Here is a 19176-nt window from a genome sequence, read left to right on the forward strand (position 1 = left end):
GGATAACCAGATAGAGATACATAAGATTATCAGAAGCATAAATTGGTTAGGTAGACTAAGGATTAATCTATTGGTAGACTGTCAAAAATAAAAGGGTATAGGTTAAGGATGAAAGTGAAGAATTTTAAAAGCATCTGAGTGATAAGTTTTTTTTATACATACAGTGGCTGAAATCTGAAACGCTGCCAAAGGAAACAATGGAAACAGACACAATCACTACGTTTATGATAATTTAGAAGGGCACTTGAATAGGCAAGGCACGGAAGGATATGGTCCCAATGCAGGCAAATGGAATTAAATTAGTAAAAGGGCTTGTTTCTGTGCTGTAGATCTCTAAGATTCTACAAATTTTTGAATTTTAAAAAAATCAAGAATTTACTCTTTATGAAGTAATATTAAGTTGGCAAGTTAGTTTGTTATTGCCACGTGTACTCAGGAGCAGTGAATAACATACCTAACATTCATACAGATCAATTCATTACAACAATGCATTGAAGTAGTACATCAGAATATAAGAATTAGGAATAGGAGTGGGTCAAGTTTTTCACAGATCAGCAGAATTACTTATGAAAGAGTGGAGCTATATTAGTAAAATGGAAAATGAATGCAAGGGGTATTTTAGCAAAGGTAGATGAGCTTAAGGCATGGAACAGCATATTGGAGCCATTCATGAGACTTGGTTGAAGGAAGAGCAGAACTGACAGCTCAGTGTTCTGGGGTTCTGTAGTTTTAGACATGATAGAAGCGGGATTAAAGGGGGAGTTGTGGCATTACTGGCCAAGGAAAATGTCGCAGCTGGACAAGCTAGAGAGCTCATCTAGTAAGGCATCATGATTAGAACTGTGTAATACGAACGGCATGACCACGTTAATGTGATTATATTATAGACCACCCAACAGTTTGCCGGATTTAGAGGAGCAAATTGTAGAGATTGTTGCAAGAAAAATAACGTTGTGACAGCAGGTGATTTTGACTTTTCACGTATTGACTGGGACTCCCATGCTGTAAAAGGACTGGATGGGGAAGGGTTTGTTACATGTGTTCAGGAAAGTTTCCTTAATCAGTACATAGAAATTCCCACTGGCAAGAGCGTGATACTAGATCTATTAAGGAATGAAACTAGGCAGGTAACAGAGTTTGTGTAGGGAAGCACTTTGCATCAAGTAATCATAATGTTGTTAGTTTCAAGGTAATTATGGAAAAGGATAGGTCTGGCCCTTGGGTTGAAATTCTAAATTGTAGAAAGGACAATCTTGATACTATCAGAAAGGATTTGGCAAGTATGGTTTGGGGAAGATAGGTTTATAGTAAAGGTGTACTTGGTAAGTGGGAGGCCTTCAAAGGTGAAATTTTGAGAGCACAGAGTTTGCAAAGATAACAGGATTAGCGAACCTTGATTTTCAAGAGACATTGAGGCCTTGATTAAAAAAAGAAAGATGCGCATAGCAGGTATACACTGCATCGAGTTGACAGTGCACCCAAACTTTGCAGTTTACCACCAGGAAAATCATTAGCAATGCGTAGAAAGTACTTCATGGCTGTAACTACTGTACTGCAAGCCTCTTAAGGCATTTATGTAAATATTGATTAAGGCAGAACATTTGAACAATGCACAAGGACAGAGATCAGAAGTGAGAATAGCAATCTGGCCAGATTTGTCCCTACTCTAACTCAAGAGGCCAATTGCAACCTCTCCACCTTCAGCCCACTTAATGCTTTGCTGTATGGAGATTGAAGCTGGTAGATATCACAGGGAACTTTCCTTTGCTCAGCTGGGAAGGCCTCTCTTTCTGAAAGCACTGCTTTGCTTTCTGTCATATAATCGTGATGGGAAAGGAATTCAGGCTTAGTCCACAGGGAGGCCTCATAATTCACTCTGAGGAATAGTTCTTGCACTAGGGGTCCAGTGGGTCTAAAAACTGAATACCTACTCTTTGGTAACCAATGATCTTATGAATTAAATGCACCCACTTTTCAAATGTACATATTTGCAGGAGCTGACACCACAACTCCTAAAAGCCAACCAATAACAGATGTAAATCATTTGTTACCTTCCACCTCGGGTATCTGGTGCACATATACAGGTCTTGACACTGACAAGCAGTACAGTCCCAAATGTGCCAGGAATGTTAGGATTTAGTCCCATGGGCTTTAGAATGATTGATTTGTTGGATTGTCTCTCTAATATTGAGCTTATGAGTACAAAATGCTATTTCCTGTAATAAAATAAATTGCATGTACATATATATGTTTAAATTGAAAAGTTTTCTTGGCCATAAAACTGAATCTGATGGAACAAAAGAATTTGCTATTTAATCTTCAAAACAACTGAAAAGAATGAAAAACCTAATGATAATTCAATGGATGGAGATACCCTCCTGAATCCTGCAGGATGTATGGCTTGTTAAGGAAACTATGAGAATTTTTATATATTGTGGCATAAAGTATAAATTTGAGAACCTCTTTGAGAATTAAAAATTCACAGCATAAAAGGTGGCAGTTCAGCTGGAGGATGCTAATCAAATCCAATTCCACTTAATACTTATACCCTTCCATATTAATCTTCGAGACCACTTACCAGATTAGTGGCCATATGTGACTAACATCATGTAGAAAGAAATATCAATGCAAGCAAGTAGGCTGCTTGATCTTTTTAAAGTCTTAACATCAGTCTTGCAGCTTCATAGTAACATCCATTTGTACATATTCAAAGATTGACAATCCAAAGCCTCTAGAGTAGAGAACTTTTTCATCAAGGCAATCTTCATGTAAAAACTCTTATTGTAACAATTAAAGAATATATCATAGTATCTCAGGTGGTAACAGCACAGCAAAGTCCTATCACATCGGTACTGTCTCTCTACCAGTACAAATATTTACTGTTCCAACTACTTGTCTTTTCTTAGCATCTTTGTAAATTTTCCTTCCTATTGACCTATGAAATTCCCTCTTGAAGGCTTTCAATCATACCTGCCTCCACCACACATGCAGGAAGTGCATTCCAGGCTCCAACTACAATTTGCTTCTACAATTTTCTCTTCAAGTCATGATTAATCCTTGTCTCTTTTATTTTATACTGTGTCCTCTAATCCTAGACACCTCCCACTAGATACCCTCAACTTTATTTTTCTCTAATAAAAACTGTCTCAATCTCTCTAATCCAGTGGTTCCCAACCTTTTTTTGGCCATGCCCCACCTAATCACCTCTAAGATCCTGATGCCCCCTGTGGTGATATATAATTCTTATTATTCAAAAAGTGAACTCCTATTCACCTGGAGGAAGCCTAAAAGACCATTAACTTGGTTTAAACAAGCTTCCAAAGAACATGGCATTCGTGAAAGAGAAAAATAAAAGAACCAAAGGACTGTTAAAGTTCTGAGGAAGAAATTACTAAGAAATTGTAAAAAAAAGAAAATTAAGTGATATTAAAATAATAATAATAATAAATAAATAAAGCAACGCCGATTCGTTTCTACAGCATACAAAGACAGATACACCGTTTAAGAGAGATGACACAATGTACACACCTTCACACCACCAAGAACCGAAAGCTACTGCAAAAAGCAGCATTGGCGCGACCTCGTACGAGTTTCTTACTCGTTTGGACTTGTTCATTCGTTCCTTCCTACATCAGTCAATTCATTAATTTAATTATGAAAGCCATTTGATGGTTGTAAAGATGGTGATACACTATATATACAGTACATACGCAATTACACATGTCCATACACACAAGTATTTTTATGTATGCATACTGTATACACACATATGTATTAACTCGCACACACACTCATACTCACACAGACTTACTAGAAAAAATTCACTGTTAATAACTCATTCTCAAATTGCCCCCCTTAAAAATCAAATTACCCCCCTGTGGGAACCACTGCTCTAATCCATCCTTGTGACTTTAGTCAGTCACCTTAGGAAATATCCTTATAAACTTTTCCTCGATTATCTCTAAATAGAAATAGTGGTAGGTCATTCAGCCTACTGCACTTGCTCTGCCATTCGATGGGGCATTTAACTGAGTCCCATCCTCCTGCAATAACCAAATAGCCCTCGATTCCCTTAATATCCACAGAGACTGAGCTTCTACTGTCCACATGTCTATGCATGCTCCCAAACTGTACACTGTTCAGCTGAAGGAAATAGACTCAGCATGTACTACAATAACCCCTCAAGAAAACTATTTGTTCCAAAAGATTAGACACTTCTAATCTCCAGTGAATACAGGTCATCCTTTCTCAACCCCCTCTCAAAGGATAACCCACTCAAAATTATGAGTCCACTGTTTCTAAACTGAAAATATCCTTCCCTAGCTATGGCAAATAAAACACCACTCAATATTCCAGGTGTGCTAACACCAAAACCCTAGACAATTGCAAGCAGGCCTAATTATTGTTGGACTACATATACCTTCCTAATTGCTTGCTGTTCCTCCATGTTAATTTCCTGTAATTTGTACTTTTAGGGTTCATGTTGCAACTGAGGAAAAACACAAAGCCAGCCAAGCAAAGCACTTTCTAAAAAATTGGTCTTGGCATTTAGACGATGTGATATTTACTGTCTCTGTCTCTAGGGTTCTGAGGGCAATAAGAGTCAATCTTGCCAGGCTGGAAATCTCCTTGCAGTTTCTCATGATGTGTTACTCTAACATGGGCATAAATCCCAGGTGAACTACAAAGCCCCATCCAAATTTACCACAACCAATTAGGCCTGCCAAAGAAATTTCATGGCATAATGTGAACCTAAGTTACTTGTAGGCCAAACAGGATAAGATAGTTCTTCCTCAGTTATACTTCAACCTATTTTCTGTAGTAGATTTTATTGTAACGTTCTTCTGCTGATATGAATTAGCAGACCTACGGCCAATTTATGGCAGTTCCTGAGTTGTTGGGGAGGGGAAGGTAATGCTCTGGGGTGGATGGATTAGCAGGGCATTGAGACATACTGTATCAGTCAGTAAGAATAATCCATTTTTTTAGCAAGGCCATATTGACGTTGCATGAGCACTAATGGCTAAGACATTTTCTTCAGGGAAATGGGCAGAATATGTTCCTGAGTCAGCAGGATCAAATAACGTGGGTGAGAAGAGTCCTGGGAAGAATAAATGGGAAAAGGAAAGTGAGTAGGGTGGAGTACACTCTAGTGGAATTTGTATTGGGTTTGTGGATTCAAAATAAATGGATGGAATAGAACCACTGGAAAGATGTACTGGATTTAACCTATAATAGGAATGGACTGGATGGGCTGAATAGTCTTTGCCATGTCATGATTTCTTACTTTCTGATTTTGTCTGTATTCACAGTCTGACAAATGTGAGCAGTTGTCCCTTGGGCCTTCTCTGACATTGCAGCTTTGACAACTGTTTAAAGACTTGCTTGATGATGTTTTAACAGAATCTCTGGGTGGCCCGTTAGCACAAACACGAGAGCATTTGTTTCCTGACCAGACGGTCTGAGTGGAATTGTTAGACAGAACAATGTACAGTGGTGAAGCATTCCAGTGTCACATTGAATAAGGCAAGCAGGCAGGGGATATGGTTTAAGCACTGTAATCATCTTTTACAGAGAATGGGTTCAATTTGAGGTTTTGCCAAGGGTAGCCATGTTACAGCATCAACCCTTTTCACCAAACAGCCAGTCCATCCTTTTGCACCTGTTATTTATTCAAACTAATAAATGTTGTGCCCTTTGAACTCAAGCATCAATATTGAAAACTATAATGTAGTATATTCCCAGATAAAGGCAGAATTAAACCAACTGAGCAATTAAAGTGAATCTCCCACTGGAATGGTGGAATTAAGAAATCAAGTCTGCCCCATGTACTGTGCTGAGAGGTACACAATGACCTGACATCAGAAAACACTTTGAGGCCAACCATGTACTTCAAATGAAAAAGAAAGTACAGTGCATAATCTCCAACTGCTTACCCGATGAATTTTAGTTAGTACAGAAAGCGGTGTTCCTCTCATCCTTTTCAAAATGCTATCAAGTGACCTTTAACATCCGCTTGTAAGTATAGATTTAATGGCTTATCAAAAAGATGGCAACTTCCATGGGCAACACAGTCTCAGCTCTGTATTTATCCCCAGGAAAACAGTTCAAGCATTTCTTGAGAGCAAAAACAAAACTGAAGAGGTAGATTTTGCTGGAGAATACCACTAGTTACATACAGACTACTGAGCGCTCAAGCCAAAGACCACTTTTGAAAATGTTGTGCCAAGATGGATAGGAGAAGCAAGTCCATTCATTTAAATGCAAAAGAATGAATATAAAACATTGGATTTTAACTGTTTTAATTGTTTTTGCACTATCTTTTCCTTTACTCTTTTTTCAGAAACATCAAGCTTGGCCATAATGATCAAAGGCACAATACAAGGTGCACTTTGGATACTGCTGAATATTTGAAAGCTACACAAACTTCAGGAACATTCAAATATTTTATAAACATATGAAAAACCTAAATACTGTAAAATTTAAGAATGTTCTAAATATCAAAACACTTCTTTAAAAGTGTTTTGATGTAATAGGCACTCACGTTATGCTCTTGCAGTGATTCCCATAACTCCCAATGAATAAAAAGAGCAAAATCTGGAATTGAAGTGCAAGATACCATTTTCTTCCCAAATTCCACTTAGAATCTAATCTAGAAATAAAATTCTTTGCTTGGTGAATCATTTCATATTATATTAATAAAATAAGTATTTAATTGTACTCAGTTCTCTTTCTATTAATGCAGTTTGGCCTGTTTCATGTTTTCAGCATCTTCTAGTTTAATTTCAACTTTCTAGTATTTGATGTTTTCCTTGATCTTCTCCTGGTATAGGAGTACAATTTACTGGTCAGGAATTGCTGAGGTTCTGTACTTGCATGAGTACCTGACAAAGTTGCTATGAATTATCTGGATTGATGCCAACAAAAGCTGTCAATTTTAATGAAATTTCCCCACACCAGTTCAAGGCAATAAGTTAATGATAACATTCTCTGATAGACAAGTTGCAGCTTAATTCCACTCTGGGATTTAAAGGTATAATCTAAACCAGCAATTCAGAGCTGACCTCAGCAAGTATCGCAATGCCAAAAGGAGTCACTTTTCAGGTAAGATCTTATATCAATGCTTTGCCTGCCTGATCACTAAATAGTAAAAGTTCTGCTCTTCAAAGTTCTTAGCAAATTTATTATCAAACTGCATAGTCTATGTTACCATATAGTACCCTGAAATTCATTTTCTTGAGGGCATTCACAGTAGATAAAACAAAACACAATAGTACCAATGAAAAACTACACACAAAGACAGACAAGCAACCGATGTGCAAAAGACAACAAATTGTGCAAATATGAGGAAAACAAAATAATAATAATAATGAATGAATAAATAAAATTAAGTACATGAGTTATTAGGTAAGCAGAGGAGTAAGTCATTCATCCTACTGCTTGCAAGACCTTAGTGTGTGCAATTTAACTCCAGGGCTTATTTTTTTAAAATCAAAAGTAGTTTCACTTGCATTGACTCAAAGTGCTTTGGAATGTCTGGGAAGATGTACAGCCCCATATAGATAAACTTCCTTCTATCTAATTTTCAGGATTAATGTAAAAATACAGAATCAAGTAAATGTTTCCAGTCTGATATTGAACTAGGCATTTTAGGCAAATGCTTTGTCTAATATTTCAAACGAACAGCTTACAGGAGACTTTCTAGGTGAGAAGGAAGAGAGGGGCAGGTGGGAATACTGGGCATTCTCATTAACAAGAAAAGAGATGTGATTTGTTACCAAGTGGAGTGGGAGCTGAAGTGGAACCAAGTGGAAGCCTTTACAGACAGAACTTCTTAGGAGGCTTGGTGCTGGAATTATTGTATTGTCCCAAGACTGCTCAATAATAGGCAATGCCTAGATAACGTTGATTCTCTATGATTCTCCAAAGGAGCAAGGGATATGATCTCATCTTGCCTATTCCTCTTTCAGAACTTGCATGTCTCAAAATTGTTTACTGACAAGATTGCTTAATGTAATTTCCAGTACTCCAGTAAAGGAGAATGAAATAATTGTTATTCCAGATCAGATTCAGCACAAAATAAACACAATAAGATAAAGAACACAATAATAAAATATCAGTAAGTATCAGCACGTAAACAGTTTATATACATATATTCATTGTATGTCCATAAAGTGACGCTAGCACAGGAGTGTCGGTACATAATGTTACTGACTGGAAAGGGTAAAGTATTGGTGCTCAGAGGTATGGAGTGGTGGGTTAATGAGTGGAGGTGTTCATCAGCCTGACTGCTTGGCAAACTAATTAGTCTGGAGGTTAGTCTTTGAGTCTGGAGGTCTTGGCATGGATGCTATGTAGCCTCATTCCTGATGAGAGTGGGACAAACAGTCCATTAGCAGGGTGTGTGAGATCCTTCGTGTTTGTTACTGGCCCTATTCCATTGAGTGGTAGGTCCTGTGGTTGATGCCTAACATCAAGGCCTGAGGGTCCCATCAGGAGTCTAGAAGTAGAGGCCTGGTATCTGGAGCTCTGGGTCTGCAAATCGATGCAAGTCCACTGGGGTAGTCCAAGGTCCACTGTCTGAGTGCTCACGTCTGAATCGGAGTCTAAACCCAAGTCTCCTGGAGGCTGAAGAATGCAGAATGTGGTGGTCTTAGAGGATTGTATATGAGCATGGGAGGGCGGGAAGAATGGGGTTTGTTTTGCAGTCGTCATCTGATTGCTAGTTGTGTTCTGTACTCTCTCCTTCCTATCACTTGGTGGCCAAACTTCACTCAATACTCCAAGTGCGGTCAAAGCAGTGTTTTGTAAATTGAAGACAATTCCCCAACTGTTATATTCTATGCTCCAAACTATGAAGACAAGCATACCATATGCTTTCTTCACCATTCTGATTACCTGTGTTGCTACTTTCAGAAAACTATGGCTTTGAATACCTAGGTCTTTCTGTTCATTCCTACCACTATTTTACTCTCCAAGATGCATCACCTCACACCTGGTGGGATTAAAATCTATTTGACAATGCTCCGTTCAAATTCCAATCTGATCTTACATCCTGATGTAGCTTTAAACAACAATGCCAATGTTTATGCCATTGGTGATCTGATCCCTGTGATACGCCACTGGTCACAGATCTCCAATCAGAAAAGCATATTTCACTACCCTTTTCCTCCAGTCACCAACCCAGTTCTGGACCAATTCTCCAGCTCTCTTTGGATCTCATATGTGTTATTTCCCATGTAGGACCTTATCAAATGCTCTACCAAAGTCCATGTAGACAATGACTGCGACTTAACTTCCAATGACCTTTATAATTACCTCCTCAAAAAACTCTATCAAATCAGTAAGGTGAGATTTACCCTTCACATAGCTATGTTGATTATCCACGATCAGTCCAGCCTTTCTAAATGTATGTAAATCTTATCCCTTACAAATTTTTCCAGTAATTTCCCAAGCACTGACACAGGCTTACCCATCTGTAGGTGGCTAGCTTATTCCCAATGTTGTTTTAAAATAAAGGAATACCACCAGCTTTTCTCCACTCTGGAGCCTCACCTGCAACTAACAAAAATCAAAACACCTACATCAAGGCCCCAGCTGTCTCATCCCCTTGTTTCCCATAGCAACACAACATGCTTGGGCAGCATGGCCCAGCTGGTAGGGCTGCAACTTCACAGCACCAGAGACCTGAGTTCAATCTTGAGCTCACATCCTGTCTGTGTGGAAAGTGCACATTCTGCCGATGACGGTGTGGTTCTCTTCTTGGTGCTCTGGTTTCCTCCCACATCCCAAAGAGGCATGAGTTGGGAGGTTAAGTGATCACTGTAAATTGCCCTTGGTGTTAAGGTCTGTGGTAGAAACTGGGTGAAGTTGATGAGAATGTGGGGAGGATAAAAAATTGGATTTTTATAAGACAGGTGTGGGGGTCTCAATGAAGCCCTGCTGAAGGGTCTCAGCACAAAATGTTGACAGTTTTACTCTTTCCCATGGATGCTGCCTGACCTGCTGAGTTCCTCCAGCATTTTGTGTGTGTTGTCTGATGTAAAATGAGTTGTTTTAAATGGACTCAGTGGACTGAAGGGCCTGCTTCCATATTGTATTTTTCTGTGATGATATTAACTAATGAGATCTCATCCAGCCTGGGACATTTATCGACCCTTACGCATCTCATGATATCTAACACCTGCTTCTTAACTCTGACCTGCTCCAGATTTCACACATGCCCATTTCTGAGCTCACTACCTTCCACATCCTTTTTCTTGGTGAACGCCAGAGGAAGCCACATTGCCTTTCTGCAAGTGTAGGTTATTATTTTGGTCCCTAAAGGAATCCCAGTTTTTCCATAACTATCCTCTTGCTTCTGATATACTTATCCAATGGTCATTCAGGCTTGAGATGGGAGAGGGACAGGCTGATTTGGCCACAGGACAATTAGGCCCATTAGAAATTTTAAAGGGCCAGCTATTGGGTGATCTGACAGTCAGGGTTCCTGGGGTAATGAGGTCAAAGGGTTTGATGGGTGGGGAAACCATTACCAAGGGAAATGTGGACTTGAGTATAGGAAGCAACTATGGAATTTATTTTGGGGGTTGTTCATGTACTACACAATACAACAAGTACCTTTGTTCAATGTTTGACCACATTGGTTGTTGTATATAATAAGAAAATACGGAGTATTTTTCCCTGAAATCCTCAAAAAGGAACATTGCACAGTGAATGATGTCATCACATCTTTATGTACAACTAATACAATACATTACATGGTATATATGTAGAGATGAGGAAGAATTTCAATAGCCAGATGGTGCTGAATCTGTGGAATTCATTCCCACAGATGACTATGGAGGTAAAGTCACTGGGCACGTTTAAAGTGGAGGTTTATAGGTTCTTGATCAGGAAGGGTGTCAAAAGTTACTAGGACAAAGCAGGAGAATGAAGTGGGGAGGGTTAATAAAACAGTATTGATGAAATGGTGGAGCAGACTCAATGAGCTGAATGGTCATGGAAAATTAAATTATGCAAAAATATTGCAAAATTATATAGATTTATTACAAAAGGTTATAAAGATAAACTGTGAGTAAATGTAAGTTTGAAATTAACAATCACTTAATCAAGTACATTATGGTCATCTGTTATCTGGTAACCAAGATTGGAGCAGGAGGAAAAAAGTGAAACAAGTAAAAAATAATTACAAAAAATAAACAAAAGTTTGCACAAAGAGGTAGACTTCAAAAGATTTCTTAATGGATACAAGAAGATAAGAAAACAGAAATGTTTATTCAAGCTCAGGACCTTGGTAGCTGAAGGTTTGCATTGGTGAAGAATATTTGTGACGAGAGAGGCCAAAACTGTAGGATCACTGAGGTCTAGAAAGGTTATATGCTCAGTGACGATTGGATTTCTAAACCTGAGATTTGCTTAAGTCAATGCTTGAGAATGAGGAATATTTCAGCGGGACATTGATGGGTTTTGAGAACAAGCACCAAAATTGACTACAACAGGTAATATTCGAGGATAGAAGATATAGTTCAGAAGAGCTTGATTGAATGTTTTTCTGTCTTCTGGATAGATAATGAAACCATATATTTAACTTACTTTTATGTGTCTTTTATGTGTGTTTTTTTTATCTTGAATGTGATTCTGGAATTGTTGGAGCAGTTTGGAGATCGTTGGGTGTTTCAGCGCACTACAGTCTCTGAGGGGATTCTAGGAGGCTGCTGTAGCGTGCAGGAATCTTGTGGTGAGAAGGTTGTAAGCCGATGCTCATCTCCATTTCGCCAATTGAAGCTTCCATTGTTCAGTGATTAAAGTGATGATGCAGGCTGAAATGCACACTGCCTGTCTTTTTATTACTGGGTATTCGCTCTGCTACCAGAAAGGAAAGACGGCCTTTTTATTGCTGGTGAGATCGCTCTGCTACACAGAAGGAGAATGCTGCCCAGGTTTTCTGCGTTTTGAATGTGGACGTGCTGTGGACATTTTTTGGTCTTATGGTTTTTTTTGTATTGTAATCTGTGTTTTTTGCCCAATCTTACACATTTTATGTGTGTCAGAGGAAGATTTGAGGGGGGGGGGTCATTTGTTTTGTGCGGGGAGGAGGGATTTGGGGATTGATGATTGTGCTGCTATTCTTTTCTTTCTTGGTTTTGTGGCTATCCGGAGAAAAAGAATTTCAGAGTCATATACTTTAATAATAAATGAATCTTTGAACCATTGAACTAGTTTCAGTATTAAAGGGTATAAGGAAAGACAGGAGAATACTGTTAGACTAGGTGGCTTATGTAAAGTCAGGGTTGGGGATTCAGTCATCCATTTGCAATCTTCTAAATTTTATGGTTCAGCTGTTATATTTCTCTGTTCACTCAGGAATCCAGACAGCATCAGTATTCGGTATCTCTGAAGAAGTATCTTCACAAATACTGCACAGATCCTGATGAAGGGTCTCGGCCTGAAACGTCGACAGTACTTCTCCTATAGATGCTGCCTGGCCTGCTGTGTTCCACCAGCATTTTGTGTGTGTTGTTGTTTCAGTCTCTGTTATATATTTCTTTCTCCTCTCTGGTCAGACATTTTGCCTCTTTTGTCTACAGAAGATTCTACCTCTTCACTGCCCAAACCTTTGCTTTCCATGCTTTCTAGACATCTGTGACTCCTCTCTTCCCAGGCATTTCTGTGTTCTTTCTGTTCAGACATCTTTCCACTCATTTCTGATCTTTTTTCTCCTCGGTCTTTTCACTCCTTTCTTTCCGCTCACTTAGCATTTTCTGTCCTTCTTTCAGCATTTCTCTCCCCCCTCTCCCCAGTCTGTGCAGCTACATTGATCGTTGAATTTAAAATAAGAGAAAAGTGCAAAGAAAAGGAAAATAATCCATAAGTTGCCTAAACAGCAGCAAAGTAAATGGAAATTTCTGAAGCTCTTGTACTGCAGCCACAGCTACACAATGTTATCACTGAAGGCAGGTAGACCGAGGGTAGGTCCAAAGGCTATAGACAGGACAAGGCAAAGTCCTGTTTTTTTTTATACTATGTGACACTTTAGATGGATTAACCGAGGTCCTGGATCATAATTATTAGCTATTCCACTTCTATATACAATTGCCTGGGAGACAAAGTGGACGCTTTGATAGCACTTTTCAAAAGAATGTTACTAACAAAAACTGAGACTTAACCTTCTTGATAACTTTTGTGTGTTGAATTAATATTTCAATGTCATTCTGTGGTGAGAAAAGAAGCTTACTTAGCTGATGGCAGACTTGGAGTGATTTACTCAGGAGTTCTTGCACTGACTTAGAAAGTCCAGGAGTCAATGTTGAAGGAAAGACTTGAGACATGCTGACATAGAGTCAGAGAGTAAGTGTCATAGTCATACATCACAGAAACAGACCGCTTGGACACATCTCTACAAACTTGCACCCACTATAGCCATCTTATCAGAGAAAAACAGAGTTCATCTTCAGGTTGAGAAGGGGAAGCTAAAATCAGATGTATCAGTATTGCAGTGGTGTAAAGGGATTTACAGCCATGAGAGAGGAGCTGGCCAAAAAGTTGATTGGAAGGGGACTCCAGCAGTTGACCGCAGAACAGCAGTGGCTGGTGTTTCTGGGGAAAATTCGGAAGGCGTAGGGTACAAGCGTCACAAAGAAGAAGATGTATTCTAAAGGGAGGATAACATTACCGTGACTGCCAAGGGAAGTCAAAGTCTGCATAAAAGTGGAAGAGAAGGCATACAATATAGCAAAAATAAGTGGGAATCTGGAGGATTAGGACACTTTTTGGAAAAAAAAGGAAACTATTAAAAAAAGAGAAAAAGTTAAATATTAAGACAAGCTAGCCAAAATTAATAAGAGAAGATACCAAAATTTATCAGATATATAAAGAGTAAGAGAAAGGTGACAGTAGATATTGGATTACTGGAAAATAACCCTGGAGAGGCAGTAATGTGGACAAAGAAAAGGCGGACTAACTTAATAAGAAGACACTTGCAATATGCCAAAAATTCAACTGTGTCTGGGGCAGAAGTGAGTGTAGTTGCTATTACTAAGGAGAAGGTGCTTGGGACTCCAAAAATCTGAAAGCTGATAAGTCATCTGCATCAGATAAACTACAACCCAGTGTTCTGAAAAAAGTAGCTGATGAGATTGTGGGGGCATTAGTAGCGATCTTTCAAGAATCTCTAGATTCTGGAATGGTTCTGGAGCAATGGAAAATTTCAAGTGTCATCCACTTTTTAGGAAGCAAGGGAGGTAAAAGACAGGTAATTATAGGCCAGCTAGCCTATAATTAGGTAGCTAGGTTAAGAAGGTGTTGGAGTCCATTGTCAAGACCATAAGACCATAAGGCATAGAAGCAAAATTAGGCCATTTAGCCCATTGAGACTGCTCCACCATTCCACCATAGCAAATCCCAGATCCCACTCAACCCCACACACCTGCCTTCTTGCCTTATCCTTTGATGCCTTGACTCATAGGGAAACAATCAAATTCCACCTTAAATATATCCATGGAATTGGCCTCTACCACAATCTGTGACTCACTACTCTCTTGGCTAAAAAAAAACTCCACCTTACCTCTGTTCTAAAAGGTCACCCCTCAATTTTGAGGCAGCACCCTCTAGTTCTGGATACCACCACCATTGGAAACATCCTCTCCACATCCACCCTATCTGGTCCTTTCAACATTCGGTGGGTTTCAATGAAATTCCACCCCCACTATTCTTCTAAATTCCAGTGAATACATGCCCAAACCTGCCAAGTGCTCCTTATGTGCTAAGCCCTTCATTCCCAGAATCATCCCCATGAACCTCCTCTGGACTCTCCAGTCACAACACATCCTTTCTGAGATATCGGGCCCAAAACTGTTGACAAAACTCCAAGTGTGGCCTGACTAGTGTCTTATAAAACTTCAGCATTATCCTTTTGCTCTTATATTCTATTCCCCTTGAAGTAAATGCCAACATTGCATTTGCTTTTACAGAAACCATGCTGTCTTTGACTTATTTTCTCATTAGTCTCCAAGTACCCTGAAACCTCATCCTTAATAATAGACTTCAGCACTTTCCAAACCACTGAGGTTAGGCTAACTGACCTATTATTTCCTTTCTTTTGCCTTCCTCACTTCTTAATGAGTGGAATAACATTTGAAATCTTCCAGTTCTCAATGACCATGTCAGACTCATGAAAGGTTGTGACCAATGCATCCATTATCTCTTCAGTAACCTCTCTCAGGACTCTGGGGTACAGCCCATATGGTCCAGATGAATTATCCACCTTAAGAACTGAGTTTGCCTAACACTTTTTCCTTTGTAATAGCAATGGCACTAACTCTTGCTCCCTGACATTCACAAACCTCTGGCACACTGCTAGTGTCTTCTATAGTGAAGTCTGATGCAAAGTACACATTAAGTTCCTTTGCCAGTATGAATTCAATCATATTATGATCACTGTCTCCTAAGGGTTCCTTTACATCAAGCTCCCTACTAAGTTCTGGGTTATTACACAACGCACAATCTAAGATAGCCTTTCCCTGAGTAAGCTCAAGCACATGGTGCTCTTAAAAGCAATCTCATAGGCACACAACAAAGAAGAAATATTGCCTGACAAATCTTTTGGAATTCTTTGAAAAAATAACATTCAGGATAGATAAAGGAAATTCAGTGGATGTTGTTTAACCGAACCTGCAGAAAGCCCTTGACAAGGTGATGTACATATGGATGAAAAACTAAGTTAGGCAAAAAATCTAGCAGAGTTCTATCTTTATTACAAAAGCTTATAAAGATAAACAGTGAGTAAATGTAAGTTTGAAGTTAACAATGACTTAATCAAGTACATTCTAATCAAGTAACCAAGATTGGAGCATGAGGAAGAAAAATGAAATGAATGAATAATAATTACAATAAGTGAGTATTGTGTGCAGTTTTGGTGTCCTAATCTGAGGAAAGACATTCTTGCCATAGAGGGAGTACAAAGAAGGTTCACCAGATTGATTCCTGGGATGGCAGGACTTTCATATGAAGAAAGACTGGATTGACTGGACTTATACTTGCTGGAATTTAAAAGATTGAGGGGGGGATCTTATTGAAACGTATAAAATTCTAAAGGGATTGGACAGGCTAGATGCAGGAAGATTGTTCCCGATGTTGGGGAAGTCCAGAACGAGGGGTCACTGTTTAAGGATAAAGGGGAAGCCTTTTAGGACCGAGATGAGGAGAAACCTCTTCACACAGAGAGTGGTGAATCTGTGGAATTCTCTGCTACAGGAAACAGTTGAGGCCAATTCATTGGCTATATTTAAGAGGAAGTTAGATATGGCCCTTGTGGCTGAAGGGATCGGGGGTATGGAGAGAAAGCAGGTACAGGGTTCTGAGTTGGATGATCAGCCATGATCATACTGAATGGCAGTGCAGGCTCGGAGGGTCGAATAGCCTACTCCTGCACCTATTTTCTATGTTTCTACGCATAAAAGTTTGCACAAAGAGGTGGGCTTCAAGAGAATTCATAATTGGGAAAAGAAGAGAAGGAAGCAGAAACGTTTATCCAGGCCCAGGATCTTGGTTGTTGAAGGTACAGCTAGCATTGGTGAAGCAATGATAATTGGGATGAGAGAGACCAAAGCTACAGGATCACTGAGGCCTTGAAGGGTTGTACGCTTAGTAATGATTGCATTTCTAAACCTGAGATTTGCCTGAGTCAGTGCACAAGAGAATGACAATATCCCATTTGAGGGGACTAATAAATCAATCATAACTTAATGTCCATATGCCCTAATTCTGTTCCTATGTCTTATGGTGTTATTTTGTCCACAATCCTCTGATTCAAGTGCTTTGTAAAAGCGCTCAAGGAGTGCATTCTAGATTTCAACCACCTTTTGTGTGAAAAGAAAAGTACCTTCAGATCTCTTCTACTTCCTTCATTAGACATATCCCCTTTTGTCTTAGACACTCTCACCACAGGAAAAAAAAATTTCTATCTGTCCTATCTTGCCCTCTTATTATTTAGTCAACATGTATCGGACCACCCTATAGTCCCCTCTGCTCCAGAGGAAATAAAATTCTTTCTTAATTACTAAAATGCTTCAATTTAGGCAACATCCTGATGAATTTCCTCAGCACCTTCTGCAGTACAATCACATCCTTCCATCTAAAAAAATACTTTCCTACTGAGGCAAGTTGTATTCCCTAAAACTAAATGCAGAATTACCTCCACACTTGTTGACTGAATGTTTCTTTAGAATACATTTTAGGAAATCCGTGCTTTCTATACATTTTATACTGATTGCACCTCACTTAATATTAAGATCATGGAAAATCCACACCATTATCCCGATGGAGTAAAGAAGGGAGAGTTGAACAAATGCACAATTCTAAGAAGTTGAAGTAATTGTGGCGTTTATAAGAGGGGGTCAGAGATAAGATAATGGTTCTGGTTAGCGGACATAACACCAAAAAAAGCCTTTATTTTTGCAATAAAATTACTTATCTGAGGAATGGCACGTCTACTGTCAAATTTGTTGGTTAAAGTTATCACTCCCTCTTGAAACAAGGCTGTGTTTGGATGTGGTTCACACAGACGAACCTTCATCCCATCTAAGAGATGATTCTTTGATGGAACAAGATATACATTATCAAACAGGTCATTTACAGTTTAGGATTGTAACCTCATAGAATCCTGGGAATAGCTAAGAACAGTGAAAGAACAGGCTGTTAACAATATTTCCTTTGGTAAGCAGAACATTCACAGGCAAATGAGCCAGCCATTGACTAAAAATGACCATGCTCTGTTTTTGTTTAACGTATACTGTATGTAAAATAGCAGCTATAATTCAAAGACTAGAGGTATGATGACAATGTAAACCATACATTTTGAGCTACATCAACTTAAAGCACCATTAGAGGCTTTCAGAATGACCTGGAGCTGTCCCATGTATTTTTTTTTTGCACTGTAGATAGCTGGCTTTGAGTTACAAGCTTGTAATTTGTTTTGAGCAGTTCCCAAGCCATCGTAAAGTGCAAGACTGCGACCAAGGGAGTGGTTTTACCAATGTCAGCAAAATCCAAAGATTGAATTACTGCCTAGAAGGCTGTGCCAGACACTTGTTATTCTTTATAATGTATTGTTCCATGGAACTGGTAACATTTGCAAGTTGAGAAAAAAAACTGGCCCACAGAGAGTTTCAGGGAGACTGCATATTATAAATGAAATTCAGGAGAATTTGCCTAGAGGGCTGAGGGTGGCTATAAATTTACATAAAGTTAGCCCATAGATGTTTGAGTGAGCAGTGGATTGGCTGGTTTGGTTTTTTGATGTAGAAGGAATGATCAAATTACTCATGGTGCAGAAGTCCCGGATAGTTAATAGTTTTCATATGAAAGTTACGATGTATAGATCAGATTCACCATTCTCACCAGCATGGCTTTCCTGGAGTCAATATGTGTTGTAGTAGGCCTGCTATTGTGAGGCACTGCAATGACTTCAGAAAAAAAAACTCATTACTCCTCACGCCTAGCTCCCTCGTCCATTTATATTTCAGAACAATGGCTAATTAGGAGTGAATTACAAGATGAAACCTATTAGTGGGATTCAGTGTATTAGATGTTGAACCATCGATATTTGGAGGTGAATTACAGGCTGGCAGTTTAAGGAGGGTATCAGATGGTTTCTATACAGAACAATATATCTGGATAGAGGTATAAACTGGAATATAGGGGTTCAGATGGCTTCGATATAAAATAATAGATACCTAAGTTACAAGCTTTTAGTAGAGGCCCACATGATTAACAAAGGAATAGAAGAATATGTAATATATATACCTTTAGATAAATTACTGAAAATTTCAGAGAACCAAAGCTGTCTTGTAGACAAAAACATATTTCAGTATGCCATTATACTATCACATGAGAAATCACAGCAAACAGTGTTCTCATTACAAGGCCCCACAAACAGTAATTGGTGTGAATGCCTTGTTCATTTTCTTACGCAGTACAGAGATTGGGGGGCGGGGAATGAAATTTATCCAGGATATTTGACACAAATCCTAGAGTCATAGAAAATGACAACCCATCTAGTCCATGCCAAACCACTTAAACTGCCTAGTCTTATTTACCTGCACCTGGACCAGAGCCCTCTATGTCCCATCCACGTACCGATCCAAATTTCTCTTAAACGCTGAAACCAAACTTGCG

The 19176-nt window shown here is 39.0% G+C and overlaps 1 long non-coding RNA gene across 1 annotated transcript in view; it reads left to right on the forward strand.

Annotated features, from left to right (window-relative positions):
* LOC132378230 (uncharacterized) overlaps positions 1-12049 on the forward strand; it is a 32675-nt gene extending 20626 nt beyond the window's left edge. The window contains exon 3 of the long non-coding RNA XR_009506939.1: positions 11659-12049. This is a non-coding gene — a long non-coding RNA (uncharacterized LOC132378230). The remainder of the gene's footprint in view (positions 1-11658) is intronic.
* The last annotated feature ends 7127 nt before the right edge of the window (positions 12050-19176 follow it).

The sequence above is a fragment of the Hypanus sabinus genome, chromosome 1 (assembly GCF_030144855.1).
Source record: "Hypanus sabinus isolate sHypSab1 chromosome 1, sHypSab1.hap1, whole genome shotgun sequence".
Classification (NCBI taxonomy): Eukaryota; Metazoa; Chordata; class Chondrichthyes; order Myliobatiformes; family Dasyatidae; genus Hypanus; species Hypanus sabinus.